The sequence below is a fragment of the Polypterus senegalus genome, chromosome 5 (assembly GCF_016835505.1).
Source record: "Polypterus senegalus isolate Bchr_013 chromosome 5, ASM1683550v1, whole genome shotgun sequence".
NCBI lineage: Eukaryota > Metazoa > Chordata > Cladistia > Polypteriformes > Polypteridae > Polypterus > Polypterus senegalus.
In genome coordinates, this window is record NC_053158.1 from 167,767,112 (window position 1) to 167,785,517 (window position 18,406).

Here is an 18,406-nt window from a genome sequence, read left to right on the forward strand (position 1 = left end):
CATTTGAAACTGGAAAAGGCCTTGCAGTCCGCGCTTTCACCTACTCCACGCAAGCTGGGAACATCGGCTGTAATAGAGCTTGCAGCTTCAATATGATGCACAAAAGCAGAAATGGATCTGTCCGAACTGAAGGTGATGATCACTGAGCTCAAGCAAGAGATAAAGGAAAGAGAAAAGGCCAGCGAGAAGGCAAGTGAAAAGCTACGGCGGGAGCTGCAAGAGCTGCGACAGGATAATAAAGACTCGGAGAAATGCATATATATTCGCTTTGAGGCAGCCTTTAAAGGTATGCTGGATAAAATAGAGGCACATATTCAGGAAAACGTCTAAACTGAGCATACTTGCCGATCAGCTGGAGGATGCTAGGTAGACATTCACTTCTTGAATTGAAACAGCCAAAAATCTAGCATCCACCACTGATGGAAAAGCAACAACTGCCAATTCTGAATGCAAAAAACTCAGAGAGACTTGATGCTCTGGAAGATGGAAGCAGAAGGAATAATATTAGAATCGAAGGTTTACCTGAGAATCATGAAAGTCCAAACCCAGTGAAATTTGCAGATGAACTTTTCTCTAAAATAATTGGAGAGGACTTTAAATTAGATACCGAGATAGCAGCAGCTTATCGCATACGTGGATCAAATACCTTTAGACCTAATTCTTTTATTATCCGCTTCGAGAGGCACTCCTCAGACACAAGCAAGAGATTATATATGAAAATAACCACATTCGTATTTTCCCTGATTTCTCTCCCGCAACAGCTGCCAAACGTGCAGCCTTCTACAACATTAAACAGCGATTATGACAAGCCAATATCAAATACAGCCTCTTGTATCCAGCCAAACTGAAAGTAGAAGTTCAAGGCCAATACTACGTCTTCTCCATCAAGGAGGAAGCAGAAAAGTAACTAAGAAAGCTGATCCCAACACTATACTGAAACACAATAGTGAGCCACATCCTGTCGTGGCATGGCAAGGATATGAAACCTGCTGTCTGATCCACTTGTAACGATACAGGTATTATACGGGTATTATACAGTGGTGTGAAAAACTATTTGCCCCCTTCCTGATTTCTTATTCTTTTGCATGTTTGTCACACAAAATGTTTCTGATCATCAAACACATTTAACCATTAGTTAAATGATGGTTTTTATTATTTAGGGAGAAAAAAAATCCAAACCTACATGGCCCTGTGTGAAAAAGTAATTGCCCCCTGAACCTAATAACTGGTTGGGCCACCCTTAGCAGCAATAACTGCAATCAAGCGTTTGCGATAACTTGCAATGAGTCTTTTACAGCGCTCTGGAGGAATTTTGGCCCACTCATCTTTGCAGAATTGTTGTAATTCAGCTTTATTTGAGGGTTTTCTAGCATGAACCGCCTTTTTAAGGTCATGCCATAGCATCTCAATTGGATTCAGGTCAGGACTTTGACTAGGCCACTCCAAAGTCTTCATTTTGTTTTTCTTCAGCCATTCAGAGGTGGATTTGCTGGTGTGTTTTGGGTCATTGTCCTGTTGCAGCAACCAAGATCGCTTCAGCTTGAGTTGACGAACAGATGGCCGGACATTCTCCTTCAGGATTTTTTGGTAGACAGTAGAATTCATGGTTCCATTTGTCACAGCAAGCCTTCCAGGTCCTGAAGCAGCAAAACAACCCCAGACCATCACACTACCACCACCATATTTTACTGTTGGTATGATGTTCTTTTCTGAAATGCTGTGTTCCTTTTCGCCAGATGTAACGGACATTTGCCTTCCAAAAGTTCAACTTTTGTCTCATCAGTCCACAAGGTATTTTCCCAAAAGTCTTGGCAATCATTGAGATGTTTCTTGGCAAAATTGAGACGAGCCCTAATGTTCTTTTGCTTAACAGTGGTTTGCGTCTTGGAAATCTGCCATGCAGGCCGTTTTTGCCCAGTCTCTTTCTTATGGTGGAGTAGCGAACACTGACCTTAATTGAGGCAAGTGAGGCCTGCAGTTCTTTAGACGTTGTCCTGGGGTTTTTTGTGACCTCTCGGATGAGTCGTCTCTGCGCTGTTGGGGTAATTTTGGTCGGCCGGCCACTCCTGGGAAGGTTCACCACTGTTCCATGTTTTTCCCATTTGTGGATAATGGCTCTCACTGTGTTTCGCTGGAGTCCCAAAGCTTTAGAAATGGCTTTATAACCTTTACCAGACTGATATATCTCAATTACTTCTGTTCTCATTTGTTCCTGAATTTCTTTGGATCTTGGCATGATGTCTAGCTTTTGAGGTGCTTTTGGTCTACTTCTCTGTGTCAGGCAGCTCCTATTTAAGTGATTTCTTGATTGAAACAGGTGTGGCAGTAATCAGGCCTGGGGGTGGCTACGGAAATTGAACTCAGGTGTGATACACCACAGTTAGGTTATTTTTAACAAGGGGCAATTACTTTTTCACACAGGGCCATGTAGGTTTGGATTTTTTTTCTCCCTAAATAATAAAAACCATCATTTAAAAACTGCATTTTGTGTTTACTTGTGTTATATTTGACTAATGGTTAAATGTGTTTGATGATCAGAAACATTTTGTGTGACAAACATGCAAAAGAATAAGAAATCAGGAAGGGGGCAAATAGTTTTTCACACCACTGTAAATATACATCCTTTTCATTACTGGGACACTTTCTGTTTATGTTTTAATTACAGTTATAGACGTGTGTGTGGAAGAAATTAACATTTTTTTTTTAACTACCCTAAAGAAGACTGTTTAACATCATACCGTTGGTTTATTGTTATTGTTATTATTGCATTAAGACTTGCTATGCTTATCCTGGACCACTTTCTAACACCATTCTCTGGGCTTACTATTTTAATACTTTTAAGATTGCTGAAGATTATATTTTACGCTTAGAGTTTGTTAATGATTTTATTTTAGGCATATAGTATTTAGACTATATTGGCAGTAGATATCTCTACTTTTAATCCTAAAACGCCGCTGCGTGGGGGCTTGTTTTGCTTTGGACGTGCTCTGTCTGTAGGTATGTCAGAGGACTGAGACTTTGTGAAGTGGGGTCCGGCCTCATGTGGGGAGGCAAAATGGGGGGGTGGGGGATAAAGGGGGGAGAGAAAGAGAGCAGACTATATCTAATCTATCCTTTTATTCCTTATAATTATAACTGCCAACGTAACAATAGGCTGCATGGCAATAATTCTTGGGGAAATAGGAAATTAAGGTTAAAGCTGTCTCCCTTCCAGTGAAGACTATAAAATGACATCAAAAATTCAGAATCAATGTTTCCATGATGGGAAAGTTAACTTTGTGAGATGGAATGTTAAAGGCCTGAATCACGAATTAAAGAGAAAGAAAGTACTCTCTCACCTAACAGGTTTAAACGCTAAAATAGTATTTTTACAGGAGAACCGCTTACTAAGCAAGGATCAGTTCCAGCTGAAAAAGGACTGGACTGGCCAAATGTTTCATTCTAGCTTTACAAAGAAAACTAGAGGTGTGGGAATCCTCATACATAGAACAGTATCATTTGTAGCTTCAGATGTAGTATCTGATCCTGAAGGGAGATATGTGATGGTCATGGGCAACTTATTTAACTGTAAAATGATTCTGATAAATGTTTATGCTAAGGAATTCATAGAAAATGTATTTGCATCCATTCCCAATGTGAACACTCATAAAATTATAATTGCTGGGGCCTTTAATTGTGTTTTAAATCCACTCTTAGATAGGACTTCTGTCACAGGGGGGATTGCATCTAACACAGACAATTACACAGTTTGTTACTGACCACAACTTATCAGACTCCTGGAGGTTTCTAAACTCAAACTCAAGAACATATTCTTTCTACTCACCAGTACATCATTGCTACTCAAGAATAGATTATTTCTTTATAGATAATAATTTCTTGCCTACGATTAAGTCTTGCAAGTACGATACTATTGTTATTTCTGACCATGCACCTCTGATATTGGAGTTAAAGTCACTATGCCCTACACACTCACCTCACAGATGGCGTCTTAACACACTTTTATTAGCAGACAAGAACTATACAGAATTTATTTCCAAACAAATCAGTTTCTTCCTAGAGACAAATACATCCTCAGAGGTTTTTGCAGGAATACTCTGGGAAACACTAAAGGCCTTCTTAAGAGGACAGAATATTTCATATCTCTCCCACAGGAATAAATTAGAAACCAAGAAAGTATCAGAGTTAAAAAGCGAAATTACTAGAATAGATGAAGAACACGCCAGGCTTCCAAGCGAGACTCTACATAGGAAAAGGCAGGCTCTGCATTCAGAACTCAACCTCTTGACAACTGAAGAAACTGAACAACTAATTTATTAATCCAGACATCATTACTATGAACACGGAGAGAAAGCTTATAAGCTTTTAGCTCAACAAATCCACAAGCAAGAAGTTCGCAATGCAATCCCAGTAATCACCAACATGAACGAAGACAAAATCATTGACCATAAAAATATAATGCACACATTTAGGGACTACTATAAATCCTTATATTCTACTGAGTTTAAAGAAGACAACACACAGTCTAATGTATTTCTGGATACATTACAGATACCACAAATAGATACTTTTAGTGCGTAGGAACTCAATAAACCTCTGGCGCTATCAGAATTACTGGATGCAGAAAAAGCATTTGACATGATTGAATGGAAATACCTTTTCACTACATTAGAGAAATTTTGCCTGAACATATGTGCATGGATCAAACTACTGTATACCAATCCAGAAGCTTTAGTTTGTATTAACAACATTTGTTCAGACTACTTTAAACTAGAACGTGATACCAGACAAGGATACCCCTTTTCACCACTGCTATTTGCAATCGCCATTGAACCACTGGCGGGTCATTGTCAAAATTCTTATCAGATTAAGAGGATTTTCAGAGAAGGACTGGAACAGAAAATTTCTCTATATGCAGATGATATGGTAGTCTTAACAGCACTTACAGAATTTCAAAACATCTCTGGTCTCAGAATTAATTTAAATAAAAGTGTACTCTTTCCAGGAAATTCTCAAGCATATAATATTAGATTAGACACTCTACCCTAACTTTTATTATTGCAGATCAGTTTAAATACCTAGGGGTTAACATCACAAGTAATCACAAAGCTCTTTATCAACAAAATTTCGCCATCTGTATGGAAAAAATTGAAAAGACTTGCATAGATGGTCAACCCCTCATCACACTTTAGCTGGAAGAATTAACATTGTTAAGGTGAATATTCTTCCTAAGCTTCTTTTTTATTTCAAAACATTCCAATATACATTGATTAATAATTTTTTAAGTAATTAGATTAAACAATAACCTCATTTATTTGGAACTCAAAACATCCACGTATTCAAAGAGCGACCCTACAAAGACCTAAGGCAGAAGGTGGCATGGCTCTACCCAACTTTCATTTATTACTGGGCAGCAAACATACAAGCTATAAAACCTGGACATTGAATAGATGAACATACACAGACCTGGTCCGTAATAGAAGTAACATCCTTCAGTACTTCTTTATATTTCCTGCTTTGTGCCCCAGTAAATGCAAGTTATCGGCAATATACTAATACTTTGTAACTCAATTGTGCTTCACTCATTCAGAATATGGAACCAATGTTGAAAGCACTTTAAGATGGAGAAGCTTTTATCTGTTGCACCTCTGCAAGAGAACCACCTCTTTTCAACCCTCTCAGACATATGCAGTTTTTAATATCTGTAAAGGATTTGGGATTAAATTGCTTAGAGATCTTTATATAGACAACATATTTGCATCCTATGAACAATTACATTCCAAATTTAACTTTCCAGTTACACATTTCTTTCACTATCTTCAAATTAGGAACTTTGTTAAACAGATCCTGCCCAATTTTCCTCATCTTATACCCTCGTCCATACTGGAAAAATATTGCTCAATTTCAAGGACTTAGACACCATCTCTGCAATATATATAATTAATTTACAGTCTCTCCCTTTCAAAGATCCAAGAGGAAAATGGGAAAAAGATCTCTTAATCAATATATCAGAAAAAGAGTGGAAAGTAGCAATGCAGAGACTTCAATCGCGCTCCATATGCACAAAGCATACAATTATTCAACTCAAAATTATATATCTATCACATCTGTCTCACCTAAAATTGTCCAAAATGTTTCCAGGGCAAGATCCAACCTGCGAACGCTGCAATCAAGTCCCAGCCTCATTGGGCCACATGTTTTGGGCCTGCACCAAATGAACATCAATTTGAATCAAAATTGTTAAGTGCCTTTCAGACAGCCTTGGTGTCATAATCCCGCCTAACTCATTAACAGCTGTGTTTGGTGTTCTTAGAGATGGGTTTAAAGTGGAGAAGGACAAACAAACTGTGATTGCATTCACTACACTTCTGGCACGCTGACTTAATTTGTTAAACGAAGAATTCTAACTCTCCTTTTTTAAGTCAGTGGGAAACCGATGTTTTATACTATTTGAAATTAGAAAAAATCAAATATTCAGTTAGAGGAACTGTACAGAATTTTTTCAAAACCTGGCAGGATCTAATCAATAATATTTTAGAATAAGCTCTTAAAGCACAGAGGAAGCAATTATCTCCTCATTTCTTTTTCTTCTCCATTCATCTCTATTGGTCTATTAAACTCAGTTTAGGTATGTTTACAAGCCTTAAGTTTTACCCTGTTGGCCATGCTGTCTCTCGTTTGGGGGTGGTGTCGGGTGATGTGGACTTGTTTTTCAATCTCAATCCTATTTTTTGTAAAAATTGATTTGTATGGAATGATTACAATAAAATTAATTTAAAAAAAAAAATTACTAGTTTCTCAAATCCCATCGTAACTAAAGTAGCACGTTAAATGCTTTGTATTGTATTTGATCTTCTATGTGCTCTATGTGTGCAAATCACTACGTGCTTCCGGGCTTTCTCTTCCTCTGACAGGATACAGAATCCATTACATTCGTAATATTACAGCTCTCTGAATAATTGAAATACTGACATGTATACGTGATATCATTTTCATGATGATAGGAGTTAAAGTATAACTTTAACTTAACTAAGTTATTAAACATGGGAACACGGTGGCGCAGTGATTGTTCATGTCTTACGCAAGATGCTTGCTGCGCCATGCGCAACCTTTGATGAAATCCTTTATTACAGAAGTATTGTCTCTTTCAAACTCTCACGCATGTGTGCATGGGAGGCAGCTAAAGGGCTTGAGTGAAGGCAGTTCTGAGGTATGCCGGGATTTGGCAGAGTGCACTGACTCTTTTTCTCCCTTTCCTGTAGACCATTCCCGGGAGATTCCACCTGGCTCTCTTGACGTCACTTCCGGGACCGAGCCAATGGAAATAGACCTTACCAGCTCTGGCCCCTGTGATGTCACGTCAGTCTTGTTTTGGACTCATTTGTATGCCCTTCAGTGCTGTGTATTTCCATAAAAGAACGACTTTGCAGCCAGGATACCAGATTATACCAGATTATACGGGTGGCTGCCGCAAATCTTTATCTGAGTATGTCTCATTATTGTGAAAAAAAGAACTAACCCCCAATTCCTGTCCTTACTTTTCTTTCTTCAAATACCTAATCACCACACAATCAGCTCTGTAATAGATGTTAAGCCATCTATAAGCTTAGAACGCCGATTCTTCAAAACCTTTAAGGAACATTGAAATATCTTTGTACAGTAATGTTTATTCCATCCATCTATCCTTCCAGTGTCGCGCCAGCCACAGCAAGAATACAGCGCGAGACAGGAACAATCTATGAACTAAGTTCCAGCTCCTGGGTAGCTCTGCGGCACTGTGTAGTTAAAGTTTTTTATTTGTGTAATATAATAAACATATTTAGCTGCATTTCATCTTAAAAGTGATATTGTCATTATATGTAAATACGCGCTTTATAAATTGGCTCAGGTTGTGCAATATTATAACTATCGCAAGTTTACAGTGAGGTGATTGTACTTATAAGTACAGCCAGTTCTACAAGGAGCACTTGATGGACTGATGGAGTGCGTTCAGAGTTCTTGAACCGCGAGGTCAGTACAGGAAAGGCTCTGAAGCGCTTGTCGGATCAAATAGCGAATGGCTGAGACTGTTTATGCTTGATGCTATATACCGATAATTCTGTTTCTGATGAGCTGCTGTACAGCTGTGATTCACACTCAGATACAGTGATATAAATACTTCGAGTGGTGCAGTGAGAGTAATATGGAAAAAGATGATCGGATGTGGCAACCCCTAACGGGAGCAGCTGAAAGAAGAAGAAGAAGATGCAGTGAGAGTAACAACACTAAAGCAGTTATGGTATTTGGAATAGTTTGACCATTCTCTGGACCATCATATTGTTACAGGTTAATTACAGTCAGATGCAGTAAACTAATAAACAATATGTGGTTAATTTCAGTGTATTTATAAAGCCGCGTCAGGGATGTGGATCTGAATAAAAAAGATAAACCACAAATGAACAGTAGTACTGCTTTGATGCTGGGTGCCGCCAGTCTGCAAAACGGAGCGGAGAACTTGCGTACGACAGGGTATGAGCTACCGTGGAGATGTGCGTGGCTTTATGCCAAGTTTAGGTTTTATACATCGCGATTTGAACGTTTGCGTGGAAATGTTCTTACGCAACATTTTTGTGCGTACCCACCGTTTATTCATGAGGCCCCTGGTGTATTCTTGATCTGTTCTGGTAATTTCCCTAATTAACTTTAATTTGGTTTCCAAGTTATTTTTGCGAGAAAGATATGAAATAATCTGTCCTCTTAAAAATGCCTTATGAGTTTCCCAGAATATTCCTGCAGAGAAAACTGGAGATGCATTTGTCTCCAGAAAATAATCAACTTTCTTGGATATGAATTCTGTACAGTGCTCATAATGACAGGGGGGTTAAGACACCAGCTACAAGTTGAGTGTGTAGGACATAATAAGTGAATCTCCATGATCAGAGGGACGTGATTGGAGATAACAATGGAGTCATACTTACATGATTTGATAATGGGCAAAAAATGATTGTCTATGGAGAAATACTCAATCCTTGTGTAACAATGAAAAACTTGTGAGAAGAAGGAATATGCTCCAAGGTTAGGATTTAAAAACTTCCATGGGTCTGGTAAGTTCTGATACATTATAAACTGTTTAATTATTTCTGCAGTATTAGATGTTATCACCGATATAGCTGAAGACCTATCCAGGTCTGGATTTAAAACACAATTAAAGTCTCCAGCCATTGTAATTTTATGAGTGTTCACATTAGGAATAGATGTGAATACATTTTGGATGAAATCTTTATCATCGATATTAGGTGCATAAATATTTATTAGAATCACTTTAGTATTAGATAAACTTCCCATCACTCTGACATATTGCCCTTCAGAATCACATATTACATCTGACACCACAAATGGGATAGTCCTGTATATTACACACACTCCTAATTTTCTTTGTATATGTCGAGTGAAAAATTTCCTTACTTATGTAAGTCTCCTGTAAAAATACTACCTTGTCATTTAAACTTGTTAAGTGAGTGAATACTTTCTTTCTGTTTAATTCATGATTAAGACCTTTGACATTCCAGCTCGCAAATTTCACTGTTTGGTCATAGAAAAATTGCTTCTGAACTTTTGAACTTTTGTTTATATCTATTTGTAAGTTAAGGTAGCTATCATTTTTACATATGATAGTTTTGACCTAGATTTCAAATTATTACCATTAATTTTGAAATACTCTTTACAGCTCTGTCTGTTGTTCTATTGATTCACTATATAGATTTCCTTTAAAAATTTCAAATTTTGCCTTCTCCATGAACCTTGACCTGTGTAAATCTGACTTTCTCGAACACCTGAATGTTATGACTTTATAATTTTCTGCCACTAAATTGCTGTTACAAACTCAACCAACCATTTTCTGACCCTGTTTTTCATATTTAAGGACTCCATCAGTTCGATAGCTGTAATGCTGCTATTCTGGCAACAATGAGCATAACTTGGGAACCACTGTGAATTAGATACCAGATCACCACACTGCAGATTTAATCACATGCACATTCAGTTCACAGTTGCAGACATGTAAACATGCTTTTCTTATAAATTTGGAAAAGACCCTACAGATCCTGAGGAGACTTAATTGAACATTAGAAGAATGTGAGTAGGCTCATAGATGAAAGCAAGTCCTTGGGAGTGTGAAGTAACAGTACTAATATCAACATTATACAGTACAGTACCTTTTAGATACCTTACGGTCTCTTAATTATTATTTACTAGTTGCTCATCATATAATAGTAAGTGAATTACTAGCTGTATTTGTACTGTTAAATGTATAGAGTACAGGGAAACTCTGGCTGTGAATCCTGAGGCCAACCTAATGTTAAAAATATTTTCTGCATGTATATGCATTATTATTTATAATATGGTTTATTTGAATGAAAATGAAAGACTTGGCTCTGGCAAAATTCATCTGTATGCATTTTAATTAAATAATGTCACCTGCAGTTGGTTAAGTGTGCTCCTTGTTTAAATAAATTTGACTTAGGAAGCCGAGAGCCCTTTCCACAGCCTTAAATAGTTTGGCACAGGACCATTATATATATTTTTTTCATTTTAATGGCTGCTAAAATGGTGCATCACATGCATCATCAGAATCGGTGAGCAGGTTGTTGTGCTTGCATTTCATAATGTTGGGTGTTGGCATCTCTCCTCCCTCCTGGTTTTCACTCCATATGCTATTGTTTGAGTTTTTTCCCTTATAATCTGAGCAGCTTTACACTATCTGTATGCATTTGGTCCCAATCAGACAGAACTGAACTTCTTTTAATTATATACTGAGCTAGGCTTTGGGGTATTCATGTTTAGATGGATCTCGTCATACTTCTTGTGCCATTCTTGAATGAGTTTATTTCAAGTTCAAGACAATCTGGTTTTTTTTTGAGATTTTTGGAACAGATTAGCAATTAATTCATAATTTAAAAATGTTATGCAGCAGGCTAATTCGTTCTTACATTTCATCTAGCTGTATACAACAGTTAGGTTTCAGAATAAAGCAATATGGTGAGGACATCTCAACCTTTCGGGTGTAAGCTGTGTACTGTAAGTTACTCTGGGTATAATTATTCTGGGTTTTATCACAGACATATCCCAGAGGTCATGTTTATTGATGATGCTGTATATTACTAATGTTTTTATGAATTTCTGCTAGAACAGGTTGTATCTTGCATATGACCACAACTAATCAGGGTGCAGTGGCCAGTGTTCTTGGTGAGTTTGTTTCAAATAGCACTACCTATTGTAAATTGGGTAAAAAACACAACATACACATCACTTTGAACTTTTTATAGCCAAACGTGTTATGGCTCTTGGCAATCATGCAGCTTAGAATGTATTTTTCAGGGTGGTGTGTAGTGGTATGTGGTATACCAATAGAAAAGAGACACTGGTAGAAATCTGTTAACTTGTAGAAAGTTGTCCAGATCATTTTTAATAAAGCATAGGACATTAGGAAGCCACCTTTGCAATCTGTTGCAAAATGGATGGCGTGTGGTGGGGAGTGGGCATTACTTTACTTTCTGATAGAGCTGGCACTTCTCATAACTCACAATCACATATATATACTTATTTCTTCTTCAATTCTTATTTTTTATTTTGAACAATAAAGATATTTTAAATATAAATTAATTAGATCAGATCAAATAATTCTTTTAGAAAACAACATAAATCTAATTTTTTCAGGAATGCATTCTGTCTGTACAGGTATTGCTTATTTGGATATTCTCCCTATACCTCTATGGATTTTCCTCAAGGTGCTCTAGTTTTCTACCACATCTTAAAAGAATTGCATGTTAAGATTAACTAGCAACCTTAAACTGGCCTAAGGTAAGGAATATAATTTTAAAGTCAGTTTATCGAATCATGTCTTACATTTTTGTTGTGAATTATTTTCCACAATTTTCGCTACCATTTTGAGTTTCATTATAAGTTCAGTACCCACATTGTTAGGGGTGCTTCCTCAAAGGTTGTGACCTAATTATGATGAGACAGATTGAAATGTGATCTTTTTTGAGCATTTCCTCATTTAAATTTGTGGATATAAAAAGCTTTTGTTGAATGTGTTTATTCACTGAACTAACTACTCAGTAGTCATTTTTTTTGTTGCTGTCTCTTCACATTTTTGATTTTTATTCAAAATTTTACATAAATTTTTTGTTTCAATTACCATGCTTGATTTCACTATCTCGGTTTCAACTCCTTCTGCTTTGTGATTACCTCTTATATACTGGTCTACTCAAAAATATTTGTAGCTAATCCTACTAGCATAAAAATATTATTTTGCCTATGTGTGAAAAATACCAATAATGTTTGTTCAAATAATCAAACAAAGCACTGAACTGTTGAAAGGACAAAAACAACTACTTGCAGAATCAAATATACATCTGGCTACCTGTGATGTTTTAGTTTTGATTTTGAAAGATTTTGTCTTATAAAAGCCAAACGTGTACAAGATAATTGTATTTACACAAATAGGGAAACACAAAGAAATTGGAAAAAATCAACTACCCATTTTTGCTATCTGTCTTTTGTTTCCAACCGTCACCACCTCCTCCTGCTAGCTTGCTTCTCATCCTGTCTTTCGTCATAAACCTAAACTAAAATTACATCTTTGGTTCAAGGTGAATTTAATCCTTCTTTTAGAGTACCTTCCAGACATTCCAGTGAAACACTTCTTATGTCTTGGTCATCCTACTTTTGCTCTACACCTATGACCTTTGGGTTTCCTTTTGACAGCAATGGTCCCCAAATTCTCAGTTGCCATTACCTGCACATTGAATCCATGAGGTAGCAGCTTAATTATTGTACCACTGTGTCACCAGTCTTACAACGAAAACTGAGCATTTGTTGCATTAATATTCTCCATCTCATTATTCCTAATCCTGATATCACTATGGATAAAACAGGAAACAACTCTGGACAGGCCCTACTGAGAATTCATTTTAATAAAATTCAAGTTCATCAGACTGCAGGCTGTAGTTATAATAGTCTTAAGCCTCTTGTGACTCTAGAGACATGCAGATTATGGAAAACAATACACAAAAAAATAAAGTGAATTTCAGAGAAACATAAGATCAGTAAAGGGTAACAAGTGGAGGGTGGCTGTTTAACTGATAGAGAGATGTAATGGTGGTGTTGAACAACCTAAATTCTGGTGGGAAAAAGTCACAGTGAATTTGTGTCATGTTTAACAGTGAGACATTCAGAAAAAAAACTTTACAGAATAAATATAGGAAATCTTTCTTGGCAAACATAAATTTTTTACTTTATTTTATTTTTGTTTACAGTTAAAAATGGTGCATAAAATAAAAAATTTAAATTCTTGAGATATTTCACTGTAAAATTACAGGCAAGTGAAATGTTTGATATGTCATACAGCTGTAAATCAAGGCAATTTGTTTTCATTACACACAACTAACAACCTGAAATAGAAGTAAAATCCACATTTTTAAATAACTTAATTTATTTTATTTATACTGCAGCATATTATAATAACTGGTATAATATTTCATGCAACTTTTAATCATTTTATGCATGCCAAAGGTGTAAAACTGGTCCCATGATTAGTTCATATTTTGCAATTTTAGTACTGCACTATTAAATATGGACTGTTTGGTGCCTTTTTATTGGAACTCTGTGTCTAGTTATATTTAACGTTTTCAGCTTTCTGAATTTTGTCTCTGGATGTCATGCAAACTAAATAAAACTTGATGTGCTTATTGTTGTAGCAGATCTTTATCATTTGTATTAACAGACTGAAATCTCCAGTGGTAATATGAGCAGATGATGAACTCATGATATGAGTTTCTGTGAAACTGTGTATTACATATAATTATTTATACAGTATCTATATATACAGCATAATTCACTAAGGCAAGACAACCATGAAAAGCACACCGGAAGGGGCATGGATTCACTAAGCTGCCGACAAGTGAGACACCTATGGCGCACGCAGGAAGGAGCCACGGCCATCAACTCCAAGACCATTAGATACGACGACAACTCGCAGGGCCACGCCCACCAACTCGGACGCGAGGACACAGAAAAAATGCCGTCATTTATATTCGTCTGTCGTAGAGGCCACATGCAGTGCAGGTCAGGTTAATGTCATGTGCATGTCATGCACCTCCGACCTACGTTGACTGTTCATAGAGGCATGTTTCTCGCGGAGGTGAATCGCCATATGCAGTGTGTGAAACGGTTTGCGAGGGGTATCCCATGGGATCCTTAAAACAATCCTTTACAACTGAGATTAAAGCACAATGAAGTAAGCAGTCTTTAAAAACCGAGTTTTCGGTTACGACGCATGACCGCATGCACCATAGCAAACTGTTTTACACGCTACATACAGCTATTCGCATCCGCGACAAACATGTGTCTTCTTAGATGCACCTGCAGGAACATGGAAGACGTTTTCCTGTCCACCAACACTCCTTTTTCACCGGTCGGCGTCTACCCAGGCCCTCTAGGCATTTATACTGCCTGCCCATTTGCCCGGACGCAAAAACTCACCGACCACCCAGTTAGTCATTTTCGTCTGTTATAAGAGTCCACATGAACGTCTGAGCCACGCGGCGTTTGTTATGCCACGGGTTCACTATTGTGTTGTATTTTGCTCTCTCCAGAGTTCCATCTTTTCATTCACTTACTGTTGTATTCTCACACCAACCCGTTTTAGACATCCGTGTCTTTCCAGAAGTGTTTAGCATTCAATAAATAATTATGCATGAGATTGAGCGTGTGTCTAGCCGGCGCAGAGAGGCGTGGGTAAGCCGTTGAACCCCATTCGGGCTGCAAGCGGTGGAATTCCCACTAAGTGTGACTCATACGCTCCCTCTCATTACGTCCCTACCCTTTGTACACACACCCCTCCCACCTCGCTACTACTGTGGTCGGGTGTCTTGGTGGATTATACATAGAAAGGCAGCCAGAACCGCACAGAGCAATGAAAAGTCTAGAGTTCCATCTTTTCTTTCACTTTCTGTTGTATCCTCAAACCCTCCCTTTTAAGACAACTGTGTCTTTCCAGAAGTGTTCAACCATCATTAAATAATTATGCGGCGTTTGTTATGCCGCAGGTTTACTATTGTGTTGTATTTTGCTCACTCCAGAGTTCCATCTTTTCATTCGCTTACTGTTGTATTGTCACACCAACCCGTTTTAGACAACCGTGTCTTTCCAGAAGTGTTTAGCATTCAATAAATAATTATGCATGAGATTGAGCCTGTGTCTACCCGGCGCAGAGAGGCGTATGTAAGCCGTTGAACCCCATTCTGGCTGCAAACCGTGGAATTCCCACTAAGTGCGACTCATACACTCCCACTGCTTGCGTCCCTACCCTTTGTGCAGTGGGCACATAAGCGGGCAGTACATACTGAACGAGAATTCAGCAGACTAGCATGACGGAGGGAGCTGAATGGAGGTCCTTCTCCTCTCCTCCCGTTCCACACTCCGCGCCATGCACCCCCATCCCTCCATCTGGCAAGAGAAGGCGATTGCGGTCCACCAGTTTTCAGTCACGGACGATTGTGTGTTGGTTCGTTCCGTGCATTGTTACAATGTTGCTTTTCTTGCTGATTTATTATAGTACCGATTTTTCAAATGTTAATTTTCTCCCAGTGCTTAAAAATTATTAAAAAATCGGCCTGATTATGCGGCATATGGTACACCACGGGTTGGCTAGTATGGTAATATTTGAGTAGGCCTTTGTAAGTCTGTGTTTTTTCAAAAAGCAAAAAGGTAAAAAAATGAGCATGCTGTTTTAAAGATGTAGTCAGAAAAGAAGATTCAAAATAAATAGGAGTGAAATGAGTGTGAACTAAAGAAAAGTAAAGGAAAGAAAATGTCAGATCTAGAGATGAAAAGTTAAACTCTCAGAGTGAAATACTAAAGGGCACAGCAAAACAATCAGTCACTTGTTGAGTACTGGGTAAAACATTAGGGCCAAAGATAGAATCATTGACATGAAGTAGAATAAATCACTGTAACTGCTCTTACACGAAAATGGCATAGTTAAGGTGTGGTAACCATGATACATTATAATCACCTGGGCCTAAAAACGAATTAATTTCCTTTAGTTTCAAAGGCATTAGATTGAATGTAAATAAATGGTTGTAAATTGTGGAAATGAATTTCAAACAAATTCATAATAGAAAAGAAATGCCAATAACCTCTAGGCCTGTGTTGGTAGATTGTAAACTGGCCTCTGATTAGTGTCAATTTTAGTTTGAATTTGCAAAATCTGAACAATGAATCAGAGCACCCTGCATTGGTAAAATACAGGGTGAGTCAAAATTATTTTAATACTAAAGGTACTGCTATGTACTGTATATACTTATATACAATTTTTGTGGACAATTTATGTGCCACATATGGTACATGTGTTGAACATCATGGCAAACGGTTGAGAAATTCCTGAAAATCATCTTGCACATATGAAGTATGCTTTGTGAATTAATTGTTTCCGCCATTAAAGTTAACATAATTTTGACTCACCCTTTATAATCCAGCAATACCAGTTAAAATGAGCAGAGATATAAAGAGTACACGTGCAAAACACTACAGTGGTATACAACCTATAGACATCACCGTTACCTGGACAGACTTTGCCTTTAGTCACATTTATTGTGCCTTGGAGGGAAACAATGCTGTCCCGTTAAAGACTTTAGAGGAGAATAATAATAAGCAGTGATACTGAAGATCAGTATTTTCTTGAAACTAAATGTAACTTCTGTAGTTTGGATTGATTTCAGTTTCAAACCCAATGATAAAAGGAGCTTGAAAGTTTAAAAGGTGTTATTTGCTGCTATTGCTTTATAAATCAGATATTTAAGCTATCAAATGTGAGCAATTTGTTAATGCATTTAAAATACAATCGCTGTGGTGCTCTGTTGTTAGTGCCTGCTACTTAATCAGTTCATTTTGATAAGCAATTACAACTTGTAGAATTATATTTATTTATTTGTTTGTTATAAGCTACAGTTTGCGTTCAAGTCATTCAAGTATTTAATTAAAAAAATAGTCCTGTTTAATTCTACACCACAAACACTACAAATGCGGGTATAAATCATTGAGTACGTATTTTTTGTTAGATTTTCGAATAAGATTAACAACCTAAAAGCAAACCCCTAATAACCTCCCCAAAGGTGCTCTGCTTGTATGGTGATTAACCAGAAGAAATATTATCCTACCTTCCATTTACTTATCCCAACTATAATGCAGAAACTATATATATACAGTATATATTCTATATATCTACTCTCTCTATATATGTCTACTCTGTATAAATATAAAATGCTAAGCCTAAAAGTGCAATGATTATGTGCAACGATTTTATGTCACGTTTTTTGTCACGCTTTAAATCAGGCTTTAAATCAGTTCTTTTCAGAATTTGTTGAACTTTAATGTGATTTTATTAGATTTTCAGATTCTTATTCTGTTTTTAAATTATAAACTAAAAAATATAAAGAACTCACATCCCATGAGACAAGACTTAACCAAGAATGCCAAGAGATTAACCATGCCCAGGGCCGGAAATAAGTCGTAACAGCAGAAGATCATGCGGCGCGGCAGCAGCAGATCATGTGGCACAGCAGTTGATCAAGCAAAGAGGAGGCTAAAAAAAAAAGTATTTGTTTCCCATTGTATCACCGTTTAAGAGGTGGTTTCAGATGAGTGGCAGACTGCAGCTGGGAGTTGGACGCCAAAGGTGTTGGGGGGCTTGCCCCCCTAGTACTTACACAAATGCATTTGCCACACTTCTGATTTTTCTTCATAATTTCAACAGCTTTTGACCAGTGAGGTACAAGAACATTCTCCTTCTTGTACTGTTCTGAATTCTCCATTTTCAACCACTTCTTCACTTGTTAAATAACCTTATCTTCACTCCCAAACTTCTCACTTGGTTACCTTATTGGGTGCTCCATATAAGTGGAATTTTGAGGAAACATGATCTGTGCTCTAGGTTGTTATGGGGTTATTTTATGAGTGGCAGTAATCCAAACAAGTTTAAAGTGTTTGACAAGACTTGAGGGAAATGGCTAGAATGGCCAAATGGCTGGTTCCAAATTGAGTTGTAAGTCGGTGCATAATTGTATTCCTATCATTAGCTACTTGTTCTCATTTGAAATGATTGCTGGAATCATTTAACTAAAGGTTTAGATATAGCACTACTAGCAAAATTCCTGCATGCCCAGATGTTTGCTTTTCCCTTATGTACCCACTTTGCTTGAAGTAAATCCTGACTCTTCTATTTGTGTCTCTTGTAAAATTTTGATGAGGACAAACATGTAAAACACATCCAGTTTCTTAATTTATTTGTAAAAACATGATTTAAACTTTATTTGTTGTTTTGTTGTTTCCATAACCAAACTGTTTTTTATCACTCTGCCTCAGGGGC

At 37.3% G+C, this 18,406-nt stretch overlaps 1 protein-coding gene and 1 long non-coding RNA gene across 3 annotated transcripts in view; one reads left to right on the top strand and one right to left on the bottom strand.

Annotated features, from left to right (window-relative positions):
- Positions 1–18,406, top strand: part of ptprn2 (protein tyrosine phosphatase receptor type N2) — a 1,088,657-nt gene that overhangs the window by 106,301 nt on the left and 963,950 nt on the right. The window lies entirely within an intron of this gene.
- Positions 1–18,406, bottom strand: part of LOC120529634 — a 34,765-nt gene that overhangs the window by 2,420 nt on the left and 13,939 nt on the right. The gene's annotated exons all lie outside the window — the stretch shown is intronic.